The following is a 23,639-nucleotide window of genomic DNA, read 5'->3' on the forward strand; positions in this document are numbered from 1 at the left end:
GTTTAGTTCAGGTAGCATGACCTAGGCTGCATTTATGAAACAGCATGTTTAAATGTTGTGCTCAAGCATTTCTTTTCATTTGCTTTTCAGAAAATCATTGAAATTCAGCTGCTGCCAGAGTCTGTCTTTGTAGGTGCAGAGATATCATTTTTGTAGCTTCCTTAGAAAGTATTAGAGACAGTTCGAAGGTTCAAAGGTTAATGTGAAAAACGTCCCTACCTATGTTTGTTGTCATGAATGTGCAGAACTGTCCATTGTAATAAGTTGCATTCTTTATGTTTCTGTCCAATGAAAATCGTTTGCCATTAGGTGGTTGAGAAATGACCAGTCTGCAGAGTGCAGCACACACACAAATTGGAAGCAACAAGGAAAAAGAAAGACCTTTCTCCTTGTTAAGCCTGCTTCAGGGAGTCATAGATTTTTGGTGCAATCCCATATTTCCTTACCTTTGTAAATCTGGCATTGCTTCAAAATCCATGGATGGGTGCATTAGAACACCCATGCTCCACCCACGGAACACCTCCCCGACGCAAATTAACACAAGGCAGCTTTTTCGTTTCCTCCCTTTACTTTACATTTACTAAACCACACAAAGTCACAAAAAGTGGCTTTGCATGGCTTAGTAAATGCTAAAAACGGTTGTGCATTGGGGCTGCACCATAAAAATGACACAGCCCGGGTGCATAACCTGAGTAAATCTGGGCACAGATATTTTTGTTTTGCAGCAATGCATATTAAAATGCACTGCTCGTCATTTTAGACAGGCAGTGCTCAATTTGATTAATCTTTAAGCATTAGATATTTTGCTTTACTTTTTCTCTTGCTCACACATGTGGCCCGTTTGTATTTAGGGATTATTGTTCTTAATTGGTTCTTTGCTAATGTCCTGTGGGTATTATCTTTCTTTATGGCATTTGGTATTTTGCACAGTATTTTAATTGGATAATTCTAACTAACGTTTTCTTCATGTAATGACAATGTTGACATTTGAATACATTTACAAACTTGAGAACTGGAGAAGTCTAATTGTGCACATTTTTTCCTTAAAAGTGTTGGCAAAATAATTCTAAAACTAGTGGCAATTATTGGTGGATTTTATCTTTTCATGTAAATGTACTGCTCCTGAATGTTAATTGTATTGGAGTGTCCGTCATGAGGGGAAGCGAAAGGGAATACAATGCACACAAAGCTGCTCCGATCTGCACAACACTAGAAGCTTTAGGACAGTGCCTGCTTAAAGGTGTCTGCTGTTCACATTATGAACAGTGAGAAAAAGAGTAAGAAGTAGCGGATGAGGGATGCACTACTTCAAGATGGAGGAAGGCCAGGCAGCTACAGCTGATGACTTTGGAATTGGGGAACCATGTTTAAATGCCAGCCTCAGCTCAGCCTCCTGTGATTCTTGGCAAATCACTTAGGGCCTGATTTAAAATTTGGCAGATGGCCATCCGCCACTAGGGCAATTGGGTAAAATACTCTGTTGCCCTGACTGAGATGCATTCTAGCAGACGTTTAAAGCATTGTAAGTTTGCTATTACATTGTAAGTTTGTTGGACGGTTCCATCAAATTGACAGAGCTGTATGGCGCGCTTACATTTTGCTTTTCATTTAAAAAAAGAAAATCTCAAAGCTGGATTTTCTTTTTGAAAATTGAAAAGAAAATGTCCTTTCACCATGGGAGTTTCCTCCCATGGCAAGGGAAGGCCTGAGCACTTTTCAATGCCTCTTACCGCCAGGGTTTTTCTGGCGGTGGCAGGCATTGAAAAACAACAGCATATCCGCAAATCTAAATTAGGTGGGCAATATACAGACAAACCCCCAATGACCTTACTCTGTCTGTCCAGCGGAGGAGTTTGACCCTGGCAGAGATAGAGTGCTCTTTACCATTGTTAAACTATGGTCCACCCAAATTTGAATCGGCGGGTGGACCATTATGTTTGTGGGGAGGAAACCCCGTCCCCATTGTCACAGCTTCTCCCTCCATCAGCCTATACATCGGGCCTTTAATCTCCTGTGCCTAAAACATGTGTAATGTCTGGTTATCCTGTAAGTGCTCTGCTTTGAGCCAAAAAATGACTCCTCCCTTCTAAGGACAAGGAGACAAGACTGCAAGATATTGCACTCAGTGTGCTCACATTAAGACTAGAAGAAGAGGGAAGACGCAGGTAGGCGGGAGGACAGGTGGAAAGTAGGTGATAGCCTGGGTGAATGGTGTGGGTTTTAAGGAGGGGGCTCATGCTGGATGGTGGAGGAAGGTAGCAATGACTTCAGGATTGCGGCTTTTAAGGTAGCGAGCATGAGAGGAAGTCCTGGAGGGGGGAAGGAGTCAGTGCAGAGGCAGGAGGAGAGCGAGGAGGGGGAGAAATGGTGTGCATTGTGTGGGTGAGAAAAGTGGAAGAGACAAGGAAAAATAAGACAGTTCCAGCAAGAGCGAAACACAGTGAAACAGTGGTAGGATAATGGAAAGGCAGCTGTGTGGAGGAGGCGGGATAGAGAATATTTCATGATTTTCAGAGTGTTTCTCCATGCTCCAAAGGAAGACTGCCATTAGCTGTTCATGTTGACGGTATAGGGAGTTAAAAAGATAACATTTTCAAATGTAGCTTGTGCTGGTACTACAAGTCTACAAATTCGATGAGTTGACTTTAATTTTTTTATATATAGATATATAGCACACATCCACGCAAAACATCATAGAATGAGCAATTTCATTTTTTCACAGGTCAAAATGTAAATATGGATATATACTACTAGGCTGAGAAAAAATAAATATTGATAAATACAGACGTAAATCTTAACTATCACTAAATCAGGGACCTAATTAGCAAAAACTGACACAAAAATGCAGGAAAGTTACATTAAACTCTTCAAAGAAAGATATCAACCCTCATCAGCAGTTGATGATACTAATGTTCACAGCGTCCAACTAAGTAAAATGTGGAGAGTACCCTTTGCCATACTTGTGACATGAAAATAAAAAATAAAAATGATGAGACAACGTACCCTACTATGTATACACGTGATGGTGACAGGGTTCAGTAGTTCAAGCCTAAGTTTGGGAATCAGGAGACCTCAACTTCTTGCCTGGCGATAATAAATCAGAGAGAAACGCTTTAATTGTTGCCAAGACAGGCCGTCGTTTGTTTTGAGATGAGCATCCCACGTCAGAGGAGCTGTGCTGAACTCCAATCACAGATGGGCTCTTCCATTCCCTCTGCGGGGGGAGACAACACTGTGTCACCGCCTGTACTCGGGATGCATGGTGTATGGTCAGGAGGTCACACCAAACAAATATTCTCCTGCCTGTCCTGTGGGAAACAGCACAGATTCATGTTTAGCAGGCAAAATAAAGCAGATGTAAATTTAGTATTTTGCACTTGGAGCAGTTGAGGGCGATTTCATGACATTCTGCATGCCTGCCCGCGGGAAGTTCCCATGTGACCTGTATTCCTAAGGCATGAAACATCAAGAAATGAGCGATAACTAAGGGAACTGAACTTGAAGTCATGAAAATAGTTTTTAAAGTGTTTTATGGTTGTAAAGCATTTACTGTCGGGGAAATCTTTGAATAGCTCCGGGGTTGGTCTGTTGCTTGGATTGGAATCTCCAGAATAAGACGATACTTTGGGGCATATTAACAAGCGGCAGCGATAATTATCGCTGGCCGCTCTCAGCGAGAAAAATGTTATCGCTGGCTATCGCAGAAAATTATCGCCATGCTAGCATTGTATTAACAACGCATAGCGCAATGGCGATAATTTCCCAGCGATAGCGATGTTTTCCGTGGAACAGCGCTGGTTTTACAGCGATGTTCCATGGAAAATGGTGATAACCTTGCTGATACGACCCTGTGGTCGTATCAGCATAATCCACCCCAATGGTAAGTATAGCTAAGTCTGCATTTTAGCAGACGTTAGTTTTTGGAGAAAACACCTGTTTTCTCCAAAAACTAACGTCTGCTAAAATGTGTGGGCAGCCTTGTAAATATCGAGATGTGTACATCAGCGATATTTACAAGGTTGTATTGCCCAGTGACGCCCACTTTGCATCTCATTAGAGATACAAAGGGAGGCGTCGGGTAAAAGGGTGCTAGCATGCGCTAATGCATGTTATCACCCTCTTGTAAATAGGGCGATATTTTCATCTCCGCTTTTTTTGCTTTAAAAGCCAAAAAAGCGGAGATATGGCCCTTGTAAATATGCCACTTTGCTGTTAGTTGTTCTTGCTTACATATTTTTGTGTAAATTTCCTTACTCATACTGCATTATATGACTGAGTATCAGCTCCAAGAAATGCCAAATAAAATGGTGCTACCGTGTATCACAAAGAATCAGCACTCTTCACTTGGCCACCATTGAAGAGACAAAATTAAACGGTTAACTCTGAGAACACCTGTAAACTCTTGCATGGAGTGTGTGGGCGAGGTTAAGCACATCTGAAGAACATTCCATAGTTTTAGTATCCAGCGTCTTCAGGATGTGCGAGGCGGCCCCTAAAGCTTTGTTTCTGCTGTTTACCACTGCTCTAAAGCCTTGACCAATTTTCCAAGACACCGTCCCTTTTTCCAGGACTGTGTGTCCTCCAAGACCCATTCTTCTATTTCCACTGTACTATCAGTTATTCCCAGGTGGGAATATCAGTGAACTTCTGTACATTTCAGTATCCGTGTTTATGACAAAAATTACTAAAGCTATATTATAGCTTTACTAAAGCTATAATGAGAGAGAAAGATGGCCAGTCGTCCTGGTGCTTTACATTAATCATATTAATCAGATGATTAAAAAACATAAGACCTTACCCAGAAATAATTGCATCAGTCATAAGCCATCGCCATTTAAGTAAAACAACATGTCTTTTTAGGTATAGCTCTGGATAGGTTTAGAAGTTACCAGATCTCTTGTCAGCACAACATACAACATACAATAAACAGAAGGCTTTGGGTCAGGCTTTCCAAGCCACCTGCTTTTTGAGTGAGCCCCTTTATTCATTGACTGGATGGGGTGACCATAATGATACGACGAGACAACTGCATTTCTCAGATGCTTTAAAGTACATATTACATTAGTGATTAGTCAAAATGTAAATCTTCCACTTTATTGGAAAGTGGCATTACTTATTGTTCAGACGAAAAAAAGTCTCTTGCATGATAATAGACGTGGACCCCTGACCTGAGTGCCTCAGCTGCGGTGAGCCTTGGTAACAAATACTCATCGAGTTTGTGCGCCATGACCTACGACTGTGTCACAGATTGTAGTCTGGTTAGAATGGGTAGAGCTCTCAATGTGCTACCCTCATAGTGGTGGAGGGTTCTATCTTTACCAAGACCTAAGTAGACCGATCATGGTGGTGGCAGCATGCCGTTTTTATTTAGTAATAAGAAGAATGGCCAGACCGGTTTACTTTGCAATGTTAGTGGGGAATACTGTCCCTCTCGATGGTACGCTCCACCACACAACGTGTCCTCCCATGGGCCTCATTGTAGCGGACTTCAGCCGGGGACCTGGGATTCCGCAGTGGGCTCAGCAACCAGGCACGATTGGGATATGCAGAGTCACCTAGGTATGACAAACACAAATAGACATTGCAATGTCGCAGAGGCTGAGGGCAGCAGGTCACACACCTAGCATGCCACATAACTAAGCATACTCACCCACAATCCATGCACGCTCAGGAAGAAGATTAGCCATCAGCTGGGGCACAATGCTGTTCCGCAGGATGTAGGAGTCATGGGCCGAGCCTGTGAATTTGGCACACACGTGCGAGATGCTGATATCTGCCAGGCACACCACCTACACATTGATGGAGTGGTAATGCTTGCAATTGCTGTAAATGTGCTCACTTGCCTGTGGTGGCACAAACCCGACATGGGTGCAATCAATGGCCCCAACAACATTGGGGTTGTGTCCAAGGGGATATAAGTCTCCCTTCAGAGCTGGCAATTCAGCACCTCTGGGGAAATGGATGTATCTGTCCTCGCATAGCATCATGGCAGACAATACATCACGCAGCACCATGCTGAACATCGGTTGTGACATCCCACCAGCGCTGGCCACTGTCTCTTGGAACTATCCAGTGGCAAAAAATGCAGGGCTGCCATCACCTTATAAGTAGGGGTGAAAGCTGTTGGATATGTCCTGCAGGGCTACAGGTGGGGCTCCACCAGATCACAAAGGGTTTTCAGGGTGGCTCTGTCCAGGTCCTCCAGCACCATCAAGTGACGAATCAAATTTGGCCTCCTCCTAGTGGAGATGATAGTGAACACATGTCAATGCAATACATCATGAGATGTGCACTGCACATCACGTTCTGGATGACACAACGACAACAATGACTGACATCAACCTTGACTAACAGACCAGCTCACATGTAGGGACAACTTCATGTACACAAAGGCCACACCTGTCAACTTACACAAGACAAGTACCTCAAACACAACCTTGGTCAATGTGAATGCACATAGGGATACGGCCACATTTCAAATAGGCACGCCTGGGAGTATAGCATCCATCAAATGTGTAACAATTCAAACCCACTGTCTCATACCTAGCTGCTGTACCTGTCACACCTCAATGTGTCATTACATCCTGGCATACATCCACCACACAATGACCACAGTCAGCGCTGGAATGATGAATGTGTGCATGAGCAGACATGAGAGGCAATGCAACATAGTTCATCATTCATTGGGAGGAGCATTGCTGTGATTGTCACTGCACCTCAACACATTGACATGTGTACACATTGTAGAGTCCAGAACAGCACTGTCCTACCCACACCAACATCACATCCATAAGTGACATGTGAGTGGGTACAGGCCAATCTAGGAAACACACACACAAACATGGCATGTGTAGCTATTAGTGGAGTAAATGGGAGATTGGCCAGGTGTGCACAGTGATGTTCCATTGACCATCATGGCACTGTGCCCAGTTGATGTTTGACAGATGGCCATTACGATTGTATGGCACCCATATCACGGTAGCTACCGCCTAGCCCCGGCGGTGTGTCACCAGCACCCCCATTCACACAAGTGCGGTAGTCATAGGCATGGAGACAGGGGGAAATGGCGGTGGGCATGCTCCGCCACCCAAATCGCGGTGCCTCGTGTCAATGCATGGCACCCATATGGCGGTAGCAACCGCCAGGCATCGGCGGTGTATCACCAACACACCCATTCACACAAGTGCGGTAGTCATTGGCATGGAGACATGGGGAAATGGCTCCGCCACTAAAACCGCGGTAGCGCACACCGGGCCTCTGCGGTGTGTCACCGCCATGGAGCTTGCCCTAGAGCCAATGCAAAGCTCGATAGCAGTGGCATGATGCAATTTTGAGGATCGCGGTAGGCGTGCTCCGCCACCGAGGAGTCGGACATTGGCTGCATTTGAAAGATGCACCATCGCAGTAACGCACCCCGGGCTCCAGCCTTGTGTCACCGCCATGGAGCATGCCCTTAGAGCCAATGGGAGCCATGATTGTAGAGACATGATGAAATTTTGAAGATCGCGGTAGGCGTGCTTTGCCACTGTGGAGGCGGACATTGGCTGCATTTTAAAGATGCACCATCGCGGTAGTGCACCCCGGGCCCCAGCGTTGTCTCACCGCCATGGAGCATGCCCTTACAGCCAATGGGAGCCATGATTGTGGTGACATGATGCAATTTTGAAGATTACGGTAGGTGTGCTCCGCCACCGTGGAGGCGGTCATTGGATGCATTTGAAAGAGGCAGACCTGGACCACCAATTGCTACAGCTTGGCACCTTTGAAACGACCCCAGGGAGTGAGCCTCACATTGCCTCTGCTCCCAGAGCCTGCTGCCTAAGACCCCTCACCTGCTGCTGCCTCCAGGGACTGCTGCCTGTGACCCCTCACCTGCTGCTGCCTCCAGGGACTGCTGCCCAAGACCCCTCACCTGCTGCTGCCTCCAGGGACTGCTGCCTAAGACCCCTTACCTGCTGCTGCCTCCAGGGACTTCGCCTGAGAACCCTCACCACCCAAATCCGCTGCTGTTGTCTCATGTCCACAGTGATGGCAAGGACAGAGAAGATCCATGCCAGTCCCTTGACCAGCAGGGAGCTGGAGGTCCTGGTGGACGAGGTGCTCACACAGTACCCAAAGATATATGGTGGCCCAAATGTCATGGTAAGTCTTCAACAGTGGTGGGGTAGGGCAGGGGGGCCACACATGTAGTTGGACTGAAGCAGTATGTGCCTGGGAGTGTGGGGTAGTGTCATGCACTGCCTGACATGCTGTCTCCAGTGGGAGGGTGTGTGTACCCAATGCCACAGCTTTCCCTCCCTGCACATGTATGTATGAGTGACCTGTGTTGTGTTGTCAGCCATACAGTGACACAGAAGGTTGTTCATGCTGTAGTCAGGACAGTGATTGTTTGGCTGGATGGCTGTGTGTGCCCCTGTAGTCCATCTCAGTGTGAGCCCAGCTGCCTGCACAGTCCCCGCCTACAAAGACAAGGACAACTCACTTAACTTACATAGTATGACATTAGTCTTTTCGCATTGCACTCCAGCTATGGTCCATCTCAGCACTGTAGTTTGCACACAACTGCCCTTGTGAATGGCATTTTGTATTTGTGAGATCATGTCCCTCTATGTGACCACCATGACACACTCATCTATTCACAGGACAGGGACATTGATGGCTGCGCAATCTTGGACACAGTGACTCCACCCCCAAACACAGGTTGACATGTGATGTATGTGTTGCTCAAGCCAACAATGGACTGAAGATGTGGGCAGGCTATATGGGTGTTTCAGTGCTGGCATCCTGCACGTGTGTGAGATGTGCAGGGACTGTGTTCCCCTTCACACCTGCATGCTTTAACATCAGCTTTTCCCATGCAGGTGTCCCATGTGAGCTGTACTATAGTCTCAGATTGACCTATCATTGGATATGTGATGATTTTGTATTTTGCTGATATACTTATAGATGTCGGTACATGACACTGTGTCACTGATCAAGGTACACCAGCGTAAGGCCGTGTGGAGGGCCATTGCAGCGAAGGTGTGAGCTCTGGGGGTCTCAAACCGACAGCGCACCCACTGCCACAAGAGATGGGACGACATCAGCTGGCTGGCAAAGAATGTGGTGGAGATGACCTTGGGGCTGCTTCCTGCCACTGCGCGTCTGGCACGTCACAGCATGACACCTCTAATGGGCGCATCTTGGCAGTGACACAGCCTGAGTTGGATGCACATTTGAAGGAGCATCAGCAGCAAGCCAGGGGTGAGCATTTGGGTAGTCTGACTTTGGCTGGAAGTGGCTGAATGTGTACAGAGCCTGTGCCAGTGCTGGCCTATGTGATGTTAGTAGTGTGATGCTGTGGCATTTAAGTGGCTGCTGGCCTGGGTGCCGGTGGCATGCATTTGCCCTACCTGTACTTACAAAGGTGATTTGGATGGTGTGCCTTCACATTAAATTCTGAGTTGTGCTCTTCAGGTTTCTTCTACATTGGGGTAGTCTTGGGAATCCCATGGGAGGGAATGGCAGTGTGCCCAATCTGACTGTGCGTACATCAATGCGTCCATTGCATGCACCCATATTGGGGAGGCCTACACATCTTACAGCAATGTGCAGCATTATATTGTCCCCAAGGTACGACGTGGTAGGTGGCATGGGCTACTGTCTATTGTGCACTGGCATGTTGTAGTCTGGGTCTGTGTTGTCCCCTCCTGTTCCATCCAGTTCTTTCATTGGCAACAAGTAGTGTGCCCCCATCATGTCCCTAGGTGTGCTCAGAGCTAGTTGTGTGTCTGTTTGAACAGAGCCACAGGCAGGGTGTTGTGCTGTGTGGTCATCACATGGCTCACTCATGCACGAGTTTCCAGTTTCCACGCACTGCTTGAGTCTATATAGTGAGTTGGCACAATGTGATTGCACAGGGTGGTGTGCAACATGTAGATCTGGTCAACTTTTGTCATGCATTGCTTGCATATGTTTGTTCTGAGGCTGCCACTGACCTGACCCTACATCTCTCTCTCTCATGCAGCATCACCTGTGGTCATGGAGGAACAGGAGACGGACACCAGTGGCGGTGAAACTAGCATAACAGCTGCCCAGGAACCCACTGACATAGGTGTCACCAGCGCCTCAGAGGGGGTCAGGAGTCTGCTGGAGGAATCCCAGCCTGAGACACACAGCACCACATTATTCGATGCCAGCAGGGATGCATCCATGTTGGAGTACACAGGGAACGGGGACTCTGAATCGACTTCCACCACACAGCAGCCATTGCCCGCCCTCCAAGCCACTTCCTCTGGTGCTGCCTGTGTCCGCCTCAGTCCGCCCCTGCCCCTGTCTCCCCTGCTGCCATCAGTGCTGAGTCTGTGGACCTTTTGCGCCAGCTATGTGTAGGCCAGACAGCTCTCCTCAATGCCTCCATTGACGATGACAAGAAATTGGCCCAGGTGGTTGCTTTCATGGAGGGCATACATTCTGATGTGGGTGGGCTGCACCGGACAGTCTAGGCTTTGTCATCAACAGTGATGTCTGCCCTGCAACTGGCACATACTCACAGTCCAGCTCCGGTCCCTTTGTCCACCCCCCTGGCAGTGGCCATGTCTGACAATAGTGACCACGGTCCACATACGTCAAAGTCACGATACAGCACACGAAGCACACAGCAGCAGCAACCCAAGAAGTCCTGGGTGCAGACTCCATCCCCACAGAAAACCAAAGGCACCCCAGAGCACAGGGAGGAAAGCCAGTCAGGCGACACCAGTTGACAAAAAGCAAAGCAGCAGACCTCAGGCACACATGCCTCAGTGGCATCCCCATCCAAGGACTCTCCTGCCCCTAAAGCATTGTGCAACGATAATCGTACAGTGTCTGTGCCCACCAAGGAGGTGGTGCATGCCAAGGGTACACCTATGAAGGGCTCCAAGGCAGAATCGCCAACCAGCTCGACTCCCATTCCGAACCCAGTGAAGCAGGGGCCGGAGGGCACTGTAGGGGTAACACCTAGTAAATAGGGGAAGGGGGGTCAGAGGCAAAGCCAGGCAAAGCATTCTGCTGGGTCCAGCACATCACCAGAGGATCTGCCAGCGCCTGGACCTGCTGCAGCTGTGGTGGTGAGTGTGCCTGTTGTGCCCACACCACTTCCCATTGATCCAAAGTCAGGCAAGCCATGTAGGATCCCCAAGAAGTGGAAGGGCACCCCTCCACAATCTCCCAGCCACACCAGGTCTCCCGTCTGCATGACTCCACCTCCACGTGCCACTACACCACCTGGTCCAAGCAGCCCTCCGGCTTGCCAAGCCACTGATAGCTCTACCTCAGCTGTTCCGCTCTCTCCCCATCAAGTGCCCCGACAGTCCCCCAGACACAGCCAGCTCCCAGTCCGCCTGACAGCCAAGTCTGAGTGGTAGTCACCCTCACACACCTGTCTCTCACACAGGTGGGCCTGTACTGCACATTGTTGCCCCCTGACTTTGTTGCTGACCATGGAAAGGTACAGTCGCACACATTCCCTATGCAGCTTCTCATGGACATACTCTGCACCCTGAACTGGCCTTGTGTTTTGCCCCCTGCCTGTGCAGCTTCTCATGGACTCAGTCTGCACTTTGTCCTGCCCCCTGGCCTTGTCGTTCACTGCTGTGTGCCCCCTGCCTGTGCAGCTTCTCATGGATTCAGTCTGCACCCTGAACTGGCCACTGGCCTTGTTACTCTTTGCTGCGTTGAACTCTTCCCTGTGCAGCTTCTCATGGACATACTCTGCACCCTGAACTGGCCACTGGCCTTGTGTTTTGCCCCCTGCCTGTGCAGCTTCTCATTGACTCAGTCTGCACTTTGTCCTGCCCACTGGCCTTGTCATTCACTGCTGTGTGCTCCCTGCCTGTGCAGCTTCTCATGGACTCAGTCTGTACTTTGTCCTGCCCACTGGCCTTGTCGTTCACTGCTTTGTGCCCCCTGCCTGTGCAGCTTCTCATGGACACAGTCTGCACTTTGTCCTGCCCACTGGCCTTGTCGTTCACTGCTGTGTGCCTCCTGCCTACGCAGCTTCTCATGGACATGCTCTGCATCTTGTGCCTTGCTCTTCTCTTCTCATGGTACCTATCTGTGCAATATGTGAATAAAGACAGTTACTCTTGTTGTCTATTTTGTCAATGTCCTTACTGAATAAAGTTCTTTTGCTGTGTGTAAATGGTTTACTGTGCCACATGGTCTGTGTGGCACTTCGACATAGTCAATGTTTGGGCTCACTTTTTCAGGGGTGACAGTGTCTTCAGTTCTTCTTGTCCCAGATACTTGTGATGGCAATGGTGGCAATTTTGGATGGTTAGCAGTAGTCATTTACTTGATTAGTTCATGTTGGCTATATTGTACACATGTCAGGTTGGGGGGCACAGCCAGCACAGAGTGGGTTTCTGCACACAGTATTGCAGGCAGGCTGTCCAGGGCCATCTTGTGTGTGTGTTCTTCCTTTATGTGTGCTCACTGGTGTATGAGTGTGGTCATCTTGTGATGGACAGTCATCCTAGTCCCATGGCTTACTTTCCATTTGTGCTCTTGGATGGCCAGGTAGTGTGCAGAGTGAAGGGGGCAAGTTTGTGGGGAGTGTTGATGTGTACATGCCTCTGCAATGTCAACTACACACATGTCACCCAGGAGTTGTGTGCCTGTTGTTTTGATTGTTCATCCCTGTGGATGTGGTTGTATGCTCATATGTGAGTTATATGTTGTACACTGTGCAGTGTGTTGGTGTGTCCTTGCAGTTCTGTCTGACTCCTACTTGTTGTTTTTGTCACTTGTGAGTATGCAGAGAGTGTTACTGGCAAGTCAGTGTTGTGTTTTGTTGCACATCCATGTGTCTGGTGGCTGTTTGTGGGGACTGTGCAGACCTGATGCTCCACACTGCCATTGTAGTTGTGTTTTCTAATGCCTTGCTGTCACATGGTGCCTTCTTGCCTCTAGTGTGGCATGTTGTGTGTGTTGTCATGCCATCCCCTATCTGTGCTTCAGCTGCCTACCCATTGTGGGTCTGCACTCCCTCTCTTTGTGTATGGTACACTCCTGCCATGTTCCATGTTGACATGCAGTACACTTCACTTTGGCGTGAGCTGTCCCCTTGGTTTGTATGTGTGTGTGTGCCTCCCCATGACTTCATTTGTGACACTGTGCTTTGTGGTGCATTTCTTTGGCCAGGGGCATTGTGTCACTCAGGGCATTTCCCCAATGGGTCATGTGTGATGTTCTGGTACTGTTTGTCAGTCATGGTTGCTCCTATGCAGTTCAACTGTGCGTGCTGCCCAGTCCTGTGGTTAAGTTGTTTCCACCTTTGTGTCCCAGACTTGTGCATCTATTGGGTGTTGTGTTGGATGTATGTGTGTTGTTTGTGTTTCTGCTTCACTTCCTGGGTGTGCTGTTGTCTTTGTGCTGTGCTGTATGGTGTTGTGTGGGTTGCTGTTCTGTCACTGATGTCTGTGTGTGTCTGGTATGCTTAGTGTGCACACACAGCTTGTTGTGCATGCAGTGCTGTGTGTGTATGTTGCCTTGTGATTGCCTGGTGTGCATCCCCTGATGTCCTGCTGTGTTTGCTATGTGATTGTTCTGCCTGTGCATCTGTTGTTTGTTTGCTGTGGCTGTGTTGTTCGGTGATGGTGCACTTCTTGTGTGTGTTGTGGTATGTTGTCTGTGCATTGTTCCTGAGTGATGAGGTTGTGCACTTCTTTTGTGTCTGTGCTCCCATTGCCTTTCCCCAGTTTAGCTGCACAGAGCATGTCTGTTGTTGTTGTGGCTCTGTGTGTGTTTCTGTTGGGTTATGTGTTTGTCTGTTGTATATGTTTCCACATTTGTGGTGGCATCCCTGTGTGTGTGTGTGTGTGTGTGTGTGTGTGTGTGTGATGTTTGTGGCTGAGCCCAGTGTGTGTGGTTGTTTGTGTGTGTATTGACTGTCAAGTATTGCCAGCCTTCAGTGTGTTTGGCACTGGTGTTGTGTGCTGCTGGTGTGAGGGGGCATGTGTGTAGATTCTTACTGGTGTTTGTCAGTCCTAAGGTGTGTAGATGGGTCCTCTGTGTAGTGCTGCTGGTGTACTCCTGTGAAGTAGTTGTATGGATGTGTGGCTGTTCACAGTTTGACTTCAGGGCCTTCCTTTCATCCTTGTGCCTATGCGTGGTTTGCATTGCTGTCTCCCGGTGTTGTTGCACTGAGCTGTCTGTGGTTTGAGTTCACTGACTGTGCCAGCCATGTGTACTTTGATGGTGTGAGGGTGTTGTGCTCTGTTCCTTGTCTTGCATGTGATGTACACATGCTTGTTGTGTGTTTCCATGGCCTTCCATTTGTGTGCAGCCCACCTTGGTTTCCATATTTGTTGTGCTCCATTGCTGTTGGCATGTGGGGTGTGTATGTGTGTGTGTGTCAGTCTGTAGTATGTATGTGTGACTGTGCAGGCTGTGTGTCCATTTGGATGTTAATTCCTTGTATGTGTTCATATGTTGCTTGTCCTCATTTAAATTTCCCTGAGTGTGGTGGTGTGGTGGTGTGTGTGTTTCCCTGGCCCTGTTCTACTGTGCTGTGTGTTGTGTGTTCCTGTGCAGCCACACCTGTAGTGTGTGTGTCCATGATTGTTTGTTGTGTGGTGCAGGGTGTGTATTGACCTGGCTTGTTGTTGTGCATGGGGTGCACAGAAGGGGCATATGGCATGTGCCTTCATGGGGTGTGCTAGTGTGTGGTGGAAGGGGTGTGACCCTGTGGTCTTTGTGCCCTGCCTATGCCTGGCACTGGCCCTGCCTTCTGAATTGTGCGCATGTACTTGCTTGTGTTCGCCGCTGCGATGACATGACCGGGACATTGCTGCATGGTGGCGGTAGCTGTGTGTCCAGGATGCTTTGGGGTGACTTTGTGGCAGGTGGGTGATGTGTGGGTGCCCTTGTGGATGTGTCCCTGTCCCCCCTAGGGTGTCCGATGTGAACTTGGACCCTGTGTCAGCCCGTTTGTTGTGTTTGTGTTGCCGCGTACCTGTGGCGGCGTCCGCGGCGGTCCATAAGTTCCTGGTGATGTAGCAGGTATAGCACCGGAAAAACGTGTAGAGCTGGGTCCATGGCGGTCGTGACCGAGACTCTGGTTTCGTGCTCCGCTGTCGAGCTTCCGCCGTCTCTGGTTGGGCGCTGTCTCTGCTGCGGTGCATCTGCTTGCTTGAGTCATCCTAATTTGTGCAGCGGGGCGGACGTCATTCCGCACAGCGGTGAGTCACCATTGGATCCCACCGCCGCGGTGGCAGGCACACTTTGATGGCGGTGCGTGTCGCATCGCGGCGGTCGGGAAATTGCCTATGTTTGGCCATACTAATATGGCGGGCGTGAGGACCATAGCTCGCAGGTGGAAAAAGGCATTTTTCCGCACCGCCAGCGCCACGGTGGTGCTACCGCCCAACTTCCTAATGGGCCCTTTAGTATTAGATGGTAATATTTTAGTGGTCAGCGTGACACGTCCTCAATCATGTCCTGCTGACTCCCTAGTAGAACCTTTTGTAGTTTCTTAGTGAGTAAATAATGTAGAAACTCAGAATCAGCAATCAACCAACAATTTGATGTCTGCAATATGCATGCTTCCATCTATGCATTTTTGAGGACTAAAATAAATGCAGACTTAGTGAATTAGCCCGCCAAAGGGGGTTGATTCATTGATGATTGCGAATGATATCGGAACTTAGAAGAAGCAAATATAATTTTTAGCATTTCATTCAAAAGTCTTCGGAATAGGCGGGATAGGTGGTACTTGGTTTTAGGATTCTGGAATCGGAATGGAACAGTGGAATAATAAAGAGATAGGATGGTCCACGACTGGGATACTAGTCTACTACTACTAGTCAATCTGATTAGATAGGTACATTTTATTGCAATTGCTGTTTCCTGTCAAAAAATCTGTTTGGAGTATTTTTTGTGATATTTATTATTTGTTTCACACCAATCAACTTTTGTCTCTTTATTATGTCTTACATGATCAGCATCCACGGGCAAGAAGACAACGGGGACTGCCGAGGCCGGAGCTGGTGGCGCCTCCCAGGATCGCTCCTCTACAGATGGGTCTGCTGCTGGCCCCAGCAAATCCTCCTGTTGTTAATATTCATAATTATATTTCCCTAACTTTTACTGCACCTTATTTTGTTCTCCTTTTCCTAATTATATTTTATACCAAATCTTCTTTGATCTATCGGTTTCTAAATTCTTGTTATCCCTGCATTACCTACCAAATGACTTTTATATTTCTAGTGTCTGGTTTTTTTCTTTACATCAATCTAGCTGCCTCTTACTCTGTACTTCCATTTGTCTGTCTGTAGCTTGCTTTATAATTTATTCTGGTTTTTCAGTCAGCTTTCCCTATCCCATTATATTTTATGGACTGCCTCATGTTGCTACTACTGTAAGACTCAGAGAACACATTGGTCTATTACTACTACTAGTACTACTACTCTGCTGTGCAGATTGCTTGCCCAACTAAGGTATTTCATGCATGTTTGCTGAGATTAGAAGGCTTTCTTTTATTTCCTTTCTCATGCTCAATAAGTAAATAAAATGATGCTCATGTTGGATATCCCAAAGCGGTGTATTTTTACTTTTTTTTGTCTAGGACTAGTACTATTAATATTAAAAGCAGTTGATTGTGAACAACTGATTACCGTGCACCATGGCTGGAAGGAAGTATGAGGAGGGCACAATTATATTTTCCAATCAAGAGAGAGGTCTCAAGAGATCTCATGTCCAATCGTCCGGCCAGTTGGCCACTCTTTTAAAAAAAAAAGTTTTACAACTCAGATTCACCAATAGCTCTAGCCACTGAGTCCAGTCCTTTGGGTTGTCCTCTTCTTGAGAGGCGTTTTGAAAAATTGCCACCAACAAAATTCCTAACCAGTATATTATTATTTTTCATAGGACAGGACATACTGTCTACTGTACTCTAGTACCCGATTTGTACTAGTGATGTTTGCGGTATATATATGTATTGTATTTTCAATCTTGCTAGTGAAAATAAAATAAATAGGGGAGGCGTACAGGGCATAAAAAAATGTGTAATGTTTTTTCTTATACCGACCACCAGTGCCGGGCCAGCGGGCAAGATGACGTCAAACAGGAGGGTGCTGATGTGGCAGCTGCAGGGGGTGAGTCAGTAGCAGTGGTGGGCGGTGGTAAGCTATATTCCTTACTTATTGACAATACACACTGGCTGTAAGGGTGTACACTGTACTGTTGTTGTGAACAACGGTTGAAGAAGACACCATTTACTTAGCATTAGCAAAAGCATTAGCGGTGGGAATTGAGTAACTAATGGCCTTTTCTATCTGACTTCAACTCAGCTGGGAAAGTTTTATAAAACAGACTAAGAGTCGGACAACCTTAATGGATGGGTTGAACGAAAAGCGAAAGAAGGATCGAAGGAGAAAGGACGGGTGACATGTAATATATGACTGGCAGAGAAGACTGCGTGGATGAAGGAAGGGGACCCAGGATGCATAGGTGGATGATAGATTGCATGGGTGGTTGAAGGATGGGTGTAAGGTGAAAGAAAGGCTGCCTGCCTTGGTGGGTGAAACTCTATGGGTGATAGGAATCCTGCAGGACATTTGACAGGTCAAATTCAAAGGCAAGCAAGGACGCAGGGTTGGTGGTTTAAAAAAATGACAAATATGTTGTTGGTGAAAGGTTTGTTAAGAGATTAAGAAGAATGACTTTGAATGGATGGATGCCTCAATAGAATTTAATCATAGCATAGGTGGAGACTGTCACTGGATGAAGAGAATGTAAAAGAAAAATAAAATGTGCCGGAGTAGCAAAGCAAAGGGTGAAGATAAGAATAAGATTAGAATAAAAAAATAATGCTGTAAGAGCAATGCAATGATAAATGGAAAAATCGCTGGTAAGAAACAAGGGCTGTTTTTTTTCAAGGTTTTTGATTCATGGTTGTATTTTAGACTGCTCTCTTGGTTCACAGTAGTTTACAAGCATAACATATATATTGTGTATGTATGTTCCCATGCCCACCCATTATGAATCACCTCCCTCCGACTCTGAGGCCCACTCCCTACCTATTTCATTTCGACCGTGTCAGTCATGGGTGGCCTATCGGCTGCATGGTTACACAATAAAACAATAGTAGTACCTCACGTCGTCCCATATATAATCATTCATATCAGATATCATCTGTCTTGTTGTAGTAGTCAGGGTGAAAGTGAAATGGAGCAGTTGCCATTGATTTGACCGAGGTTGGCCATAATAGAAATATAAATAATTGTGTAGTTGTAGACTACATCTGCCCGACCTGCAGACTGTAGTAAAGTAACGTGAGTCTGCAAGTGCGACACAAGTAGGTCTGTGTAGGGCGCAAGCTGACTGAGCTGGCATGCCTACAAGGTTAATTTAGCTAAAAAAGAGAAGGAAGAAGACTTGTCTACTCCATAGTGCCTAGTAATGCGTGAAACTCCTACAAATGCTAGAGGCCGAGGAAGTAGGAGGATACCACAAATGTTATGTACTGTGCTTGCCAGTGCTACTGTGCCACTATAATTTTGTGTGTATAATTAATTTTGTGCTACTGTTTTGCTATGAGTATTGGTTACAATTGTCTTTTTTCATTCTTGATATAGCTACTCCTTCCGAACCAAAGCAACCCACCAGGCAGGATTTACCAGCCAGGGCCCAGCCACGGCGGCTGGAGGCAATACGGGATGGGTATCGGCGGCTGGTGGTTCTGGCAGAGGAGGAAGCAGCAGCAGCTGCAGACTTCTCCAATGCCCCGGGCCCCAGCCAAGCCCCCCAGTGACTCCAGTAGTATGGCGTCATGATCTTTCAGCTGCCCGTCACACTTCTTCAAACACTGCTACCCACCCCTAGCATGCAAGATATTTCAGGGATGCCCGCTCCTCTGGATGGCGCGCCTAGAGGAGCGGATAAACACCCTGGAGAGGGAGACCTAGAGAGACCTCAGTCACCTTGCCCCTTTTTTAATCTTTTTTTGGGTGGATGGGAATTGGGAATTGGGGAAATCTTAGTTTTAATATGGACATTTTAATTTATGGACATTGGACAATTCATTGGACACAATGATGAACATTGGTTGGGGTTGGGGAGATGGGTGGGTCAGGTGTTGTGGGTTTTTTTCATTCTAGTTAGTTTATTTGTTAGGGGAATAAATTATTTATAGTTTACAATATGATGTAAATCTTTTGTGGGCGGTTACTCTTTTACTTCACACTGTTTTCTTTGCTGCAGGGCCGCAGCCACTTTTCGATTGAAAATCTGCAGATAGTATAACACACCAACAGATAGATGCGGTACCCTCACTTGTCCTCCAAGTACTCTCAGTCTCTCCTCCAAGTCTATGCAGTCTGCAACTAAAAACCTTATGGACTCAGAAGGGTGTGGGTGTGTGAATTAAATAATTTCCATAGTATACACATTATGCCTGCCTGAAACTTCTTCTCTCCCCTGTGATTGATGTTTATACTTAGGCGAAGCGATGGCTGCATGGTGATGATTTGGTTTCCCAAGGTGCCATGGTGGTGGTAGTGGTAGACACTGACAGCAGCATTTCCAAAAAAAAGAAAATGAGACAGTCAGCCACATGAGGGAGACTTGAGAGCGAGCAGTAGAAGTACAGTACAAAAGAAGACTGCCAACAAGACACCATGATGATGATAAGCAATGCTAAAGTAAAATAAACAAGAATGCCTGGAGGGCTAGCCTAGTACAAGTTACAAACTGAATTTGACTCAAGCTTTGAAGTGGACAAGTGTCTTCGTAACTGTTATATCTATATTCATATCTATTATTTCCTTCTACTTTTGTTCCTGCATAGTAATGGAATTCTCCTGACTTCTTAGCAACTGCTTATGCCGGATATGTTTGAGATTCTGGAATTTATGGGCAGAGCAGTTGTACCGGGAGCAGCACCTAGTTCATTAAGGGCCTTTTCCTCCGTCATTAAAACTATCTTTCCTTTGTAAGACTCGTCATTTCTACAGTAACCTTTAGTGCTAGAACTAGGATGATTGATGACTCAATGCTAGCAATTCAATTATGATAGATTATGTTCCTCAGGAAAAAATAATAATATTGAAACCTGTGCATGGGTGGGCAATCTATTCTCTATATACTGCCAGTGTGGGCTATAGTATATATACTTAAAGCAGAAGAAGATCCTCGCCCTACCATGAGTTAGTGTTGTTTTCACCACATCCACCCCAGCAAGTGTGTGATAATTAATTGGTGTAAATTTTATTTAGTCACACCTCAATATAAACCACACAGCCCTGGGGAAGAGGGGTAGGGTTTAATGAGTGGTTGGGAAGGGGTATTCGAGGGAAAGGTTTGACAAAGACTAACACTACACATGGACAACACACATAATCTTGGCAGACGGCCATCATAAATCTGTTAAGGGAGAAAAAGGAAATTCATGCATGATGATGATGACTTGATGAGTAGTGCAAGACTAGTACACACACAGTCGTAATGATTGAAGAGAAAAAATGATTCAAATGAAACGATACTATAATTATTGCCAAATTGGGAGTTGCATCTCTGCATTCCTCTTTGTCCTTCCTTGGACTGTCCATCTGTCAGTCTTTGGTGCCCGCCTGGCGGATGCAGTTTGGTATGATAAGTGTGAGTTATTTTTCCCAGTATCGGGCAGGGTAAAGGCTGGTCTGTGGATGGAAAAACAAAAAGAATATTGAAAAATCAAGGAAACATCAAGGAGAAAAGTTAAACTGCATAGATTAAGAAGGAGTGCAAAAGAAGACTTTCAGAGGCCGTATGGCTAAATCAAGTCTGTTTCCAGCAGATACCTCCAACAACAGGAGCAGGCCCCCCCACCCAACCTCTACTTAGCTTATAATTTGAGCCTGACAGCACTGAGCACACATACACACACAGCAACACAGCATTTTCCAGATTAAGTAACAAAATCAATGTACCACTGTCAGGCACACCACCACACTTGCCTCCACCACTACACAGACATGTAGGTCTGGTGTTGTTCACCTTTTAAGCCATTTCATGAAATGCCCAGAGTTATTACATCAATCATCTCTAATACCTCTGACTGACTACAAGTATGGTCTGGTCATGGTGTCCAACTCTGTACCAAAAGTGTCCCGAGTGAGTCTAGACTCAAAAATGCAATGGATCGGCATGCAGTAGTACAATTTTATTATTGAACATGAAGGGAAAGATTGACTTCAGTCACGTTTTTGTGTGTAGAATACTAAGAGTAGACATCATGCACAACAAACACCAATCACTCAGCGTGCAATGCATGCCATCATTTACCTGTTCTTCTGGGGCAGTTTCTCTAGGCTCAGAAAGGAATAAGGATAGGTATATAGTCAGGTTTGGACTCAAGGCGGACACACATTTCACATTTGTTGTATGTTCTTCATACAATGTTTGGCTTGAGAGAAATGGATTTAGGGTGAGTCAGGAGGTGTAGACTTACTTCTTCAGTGACTGTACACAGTTGCAAATCCAACCCGGCAAAAAAAGAGTAAGACGGTGGAGATTGATTTGTTGTGATTTGAACCAGAGAGACAGTGACATACACAAATAATAAAGTAAATAATATTCCTTAGCTATATCTTTTTGGGGGGCTTTTTTTGGGGTGTCAAAGGAAGAAAGAAACTGAAAGTAACTCGAAAGCCTAGTTGCCAGGGAAGTAGAGCTTGTCCTCAAACTCTAGTGGTTCACCCAGAAGTAGGTCACCTAACACACTACTTACATGACCTGAGTCGCCATCATCACTTTCCCAGAGTGCTACTTCAGGTATGGTGTTATCTGGTGGGATAAAGTACTGATTCTTTTTGATAATGCTTAACCTCTCCACGTTTTGGGGCAAGAGACTGGTCCTTCTCACTGTCAGAATGGCACCAGCAGCATTGAAAAGATGATCAGAAGAGACACTTGCGACAGGGCAAGCCAGATGGTTTATCGCCAGCCTGCTGAGCACTGGCCATTGGTGCCTTTTCCCATACCAATACAGGAATGGGTTTTGATCAAAGTAGACCTCTGTTGGGTCATCCAGATGGCCTGGACCATCCGCTCAATGCTCATGTGTGCTCCTCTTTGCTCGGCCTCTTTTGCCTTTGCCTCAGCACTGGACTTAAGCCATGCCTGTAGATCCATTCCTGTGACAATTTTGGGGCTGATGCTCCTGTTGTTGTTGTTGTTGTTGATGTTGTTATTGGTGTTTTTGGTGGTTTTGGCTGCTGTGAGCCAATCGCACTACCCTTAGGCTCTGAAGTTGAACTTGAAGGCTGACCTGCAGTACTTGTTGAACAGGCCTCCAATTCCCAGCCGTTGTTGTTCTAGCAGACTGGCTTGCACAGCTATCCATGTTTTGTAGCTGGCAACACCCCCTTCTAAAAAAGGAATGAAAGTGTGCATTAATGGTTTGTACCATGGATCAAGAATTGTGGCACAAATGTAATGGTTGGATGACACAATGCTCCCTTGTATTTTCAGGTAAGTGGAGGGTAAAGCCAGCCATGCTGTTAGTTCCCACCCCGCACAGAGACAGATCTGGACAAGATCACAGCTTATTGATCTAGGTAAGCCTATCTGCACTCCCTCCACACAATGCAGCCTCTCTCTGTCTAGCCCTTCCCTGTTTAAATGTAACAGCTGCCCTTTCTCCTTCTCCCCTTACACAAATCCCCCCCCATGACCCTTTAGTCAGCCATCCTACACCTATAAAAACCTACTCCATGGGATTATTGAATTGTCGCTCTTTACCTTGCCACGCTAATGACATCTGGTTACTGTTGTCTTCCATGTCCTGGGACCTTCTGTTCCTAACGGAGACATGGATTAAAGACTCCTCCAACCCAGACATCTCCCTTGCCTTGCCCTCGGGCTATCGCCTCACAGGAATAAGTTGCGAAGGCTCCAAGACGGGAGGCGGAATCGCGGTAATCTTACAGACCCACCTGAGGATCACGTCGAGCAAAATCATGAATATAGGGCCCATAGAGGCACTATATTTCTCCGTCTCGGACACCACTACACCCGTCCTCTCAGGGATCCTGGTCTACAGCCCCCCTAATACCCCACAGCCTGCCATTTCTGAACTATTAGCAGTTATCGCAGATCTGTGCCTTAAACATCCTCACTTTACGGTATTGGGAGACTTTAACCATCACGTAGATGTAAGCGGCTGCAGTCGCGCCACCCACCTCCTAGACTCCATGCAAAATATGAATCTGACACAAGGGGTTAGGGGTCCTACACATGTTGCGGGATACACCCTTGATCTAATCTTCTCCAACTGCACGAAGCTTAAAATTCTTCCTTCCACACCCCTGACATGGTCTGACCACTTTCTAATTCCGTTCGAGGTGTCGTCACCCCAATCTCTTAAGAAGCAATCTGCCATCAGAGCACAAGGCAGAAAATGGCACAAGATATCATATGCCGCCTTAGAGCAATCGTACAATAATAGCTCAAACTCACTCCCGAACGATCTCAATGGAGCGGTTCTCACATTTAATAAAGACCTTATGACCGCAATTGAGCAAGTCGCACCCTTACAGACCCTCACCTCCCGTAGATCAAAACCGTCAGCTCCCTTGGAATTAAGGGAAAACAGAAGCAGATGTAAAAAACTGGAGCGCCTATGGCGTCGGACCTATGAT

This window comes from Triturus cristatus, chromosome 2_2, assembly GCF_964204655.1.
Source record: "Triturus cristatus chromosome 2_2, aTriCri1.1, whole genome shotgun sequence".
Taxonomy (NCBI): Eukaryota; Metazoa; Chordata; class Amphibia; order Caudata; family Salamandridae; genus Triturus; species Triturus cristatus.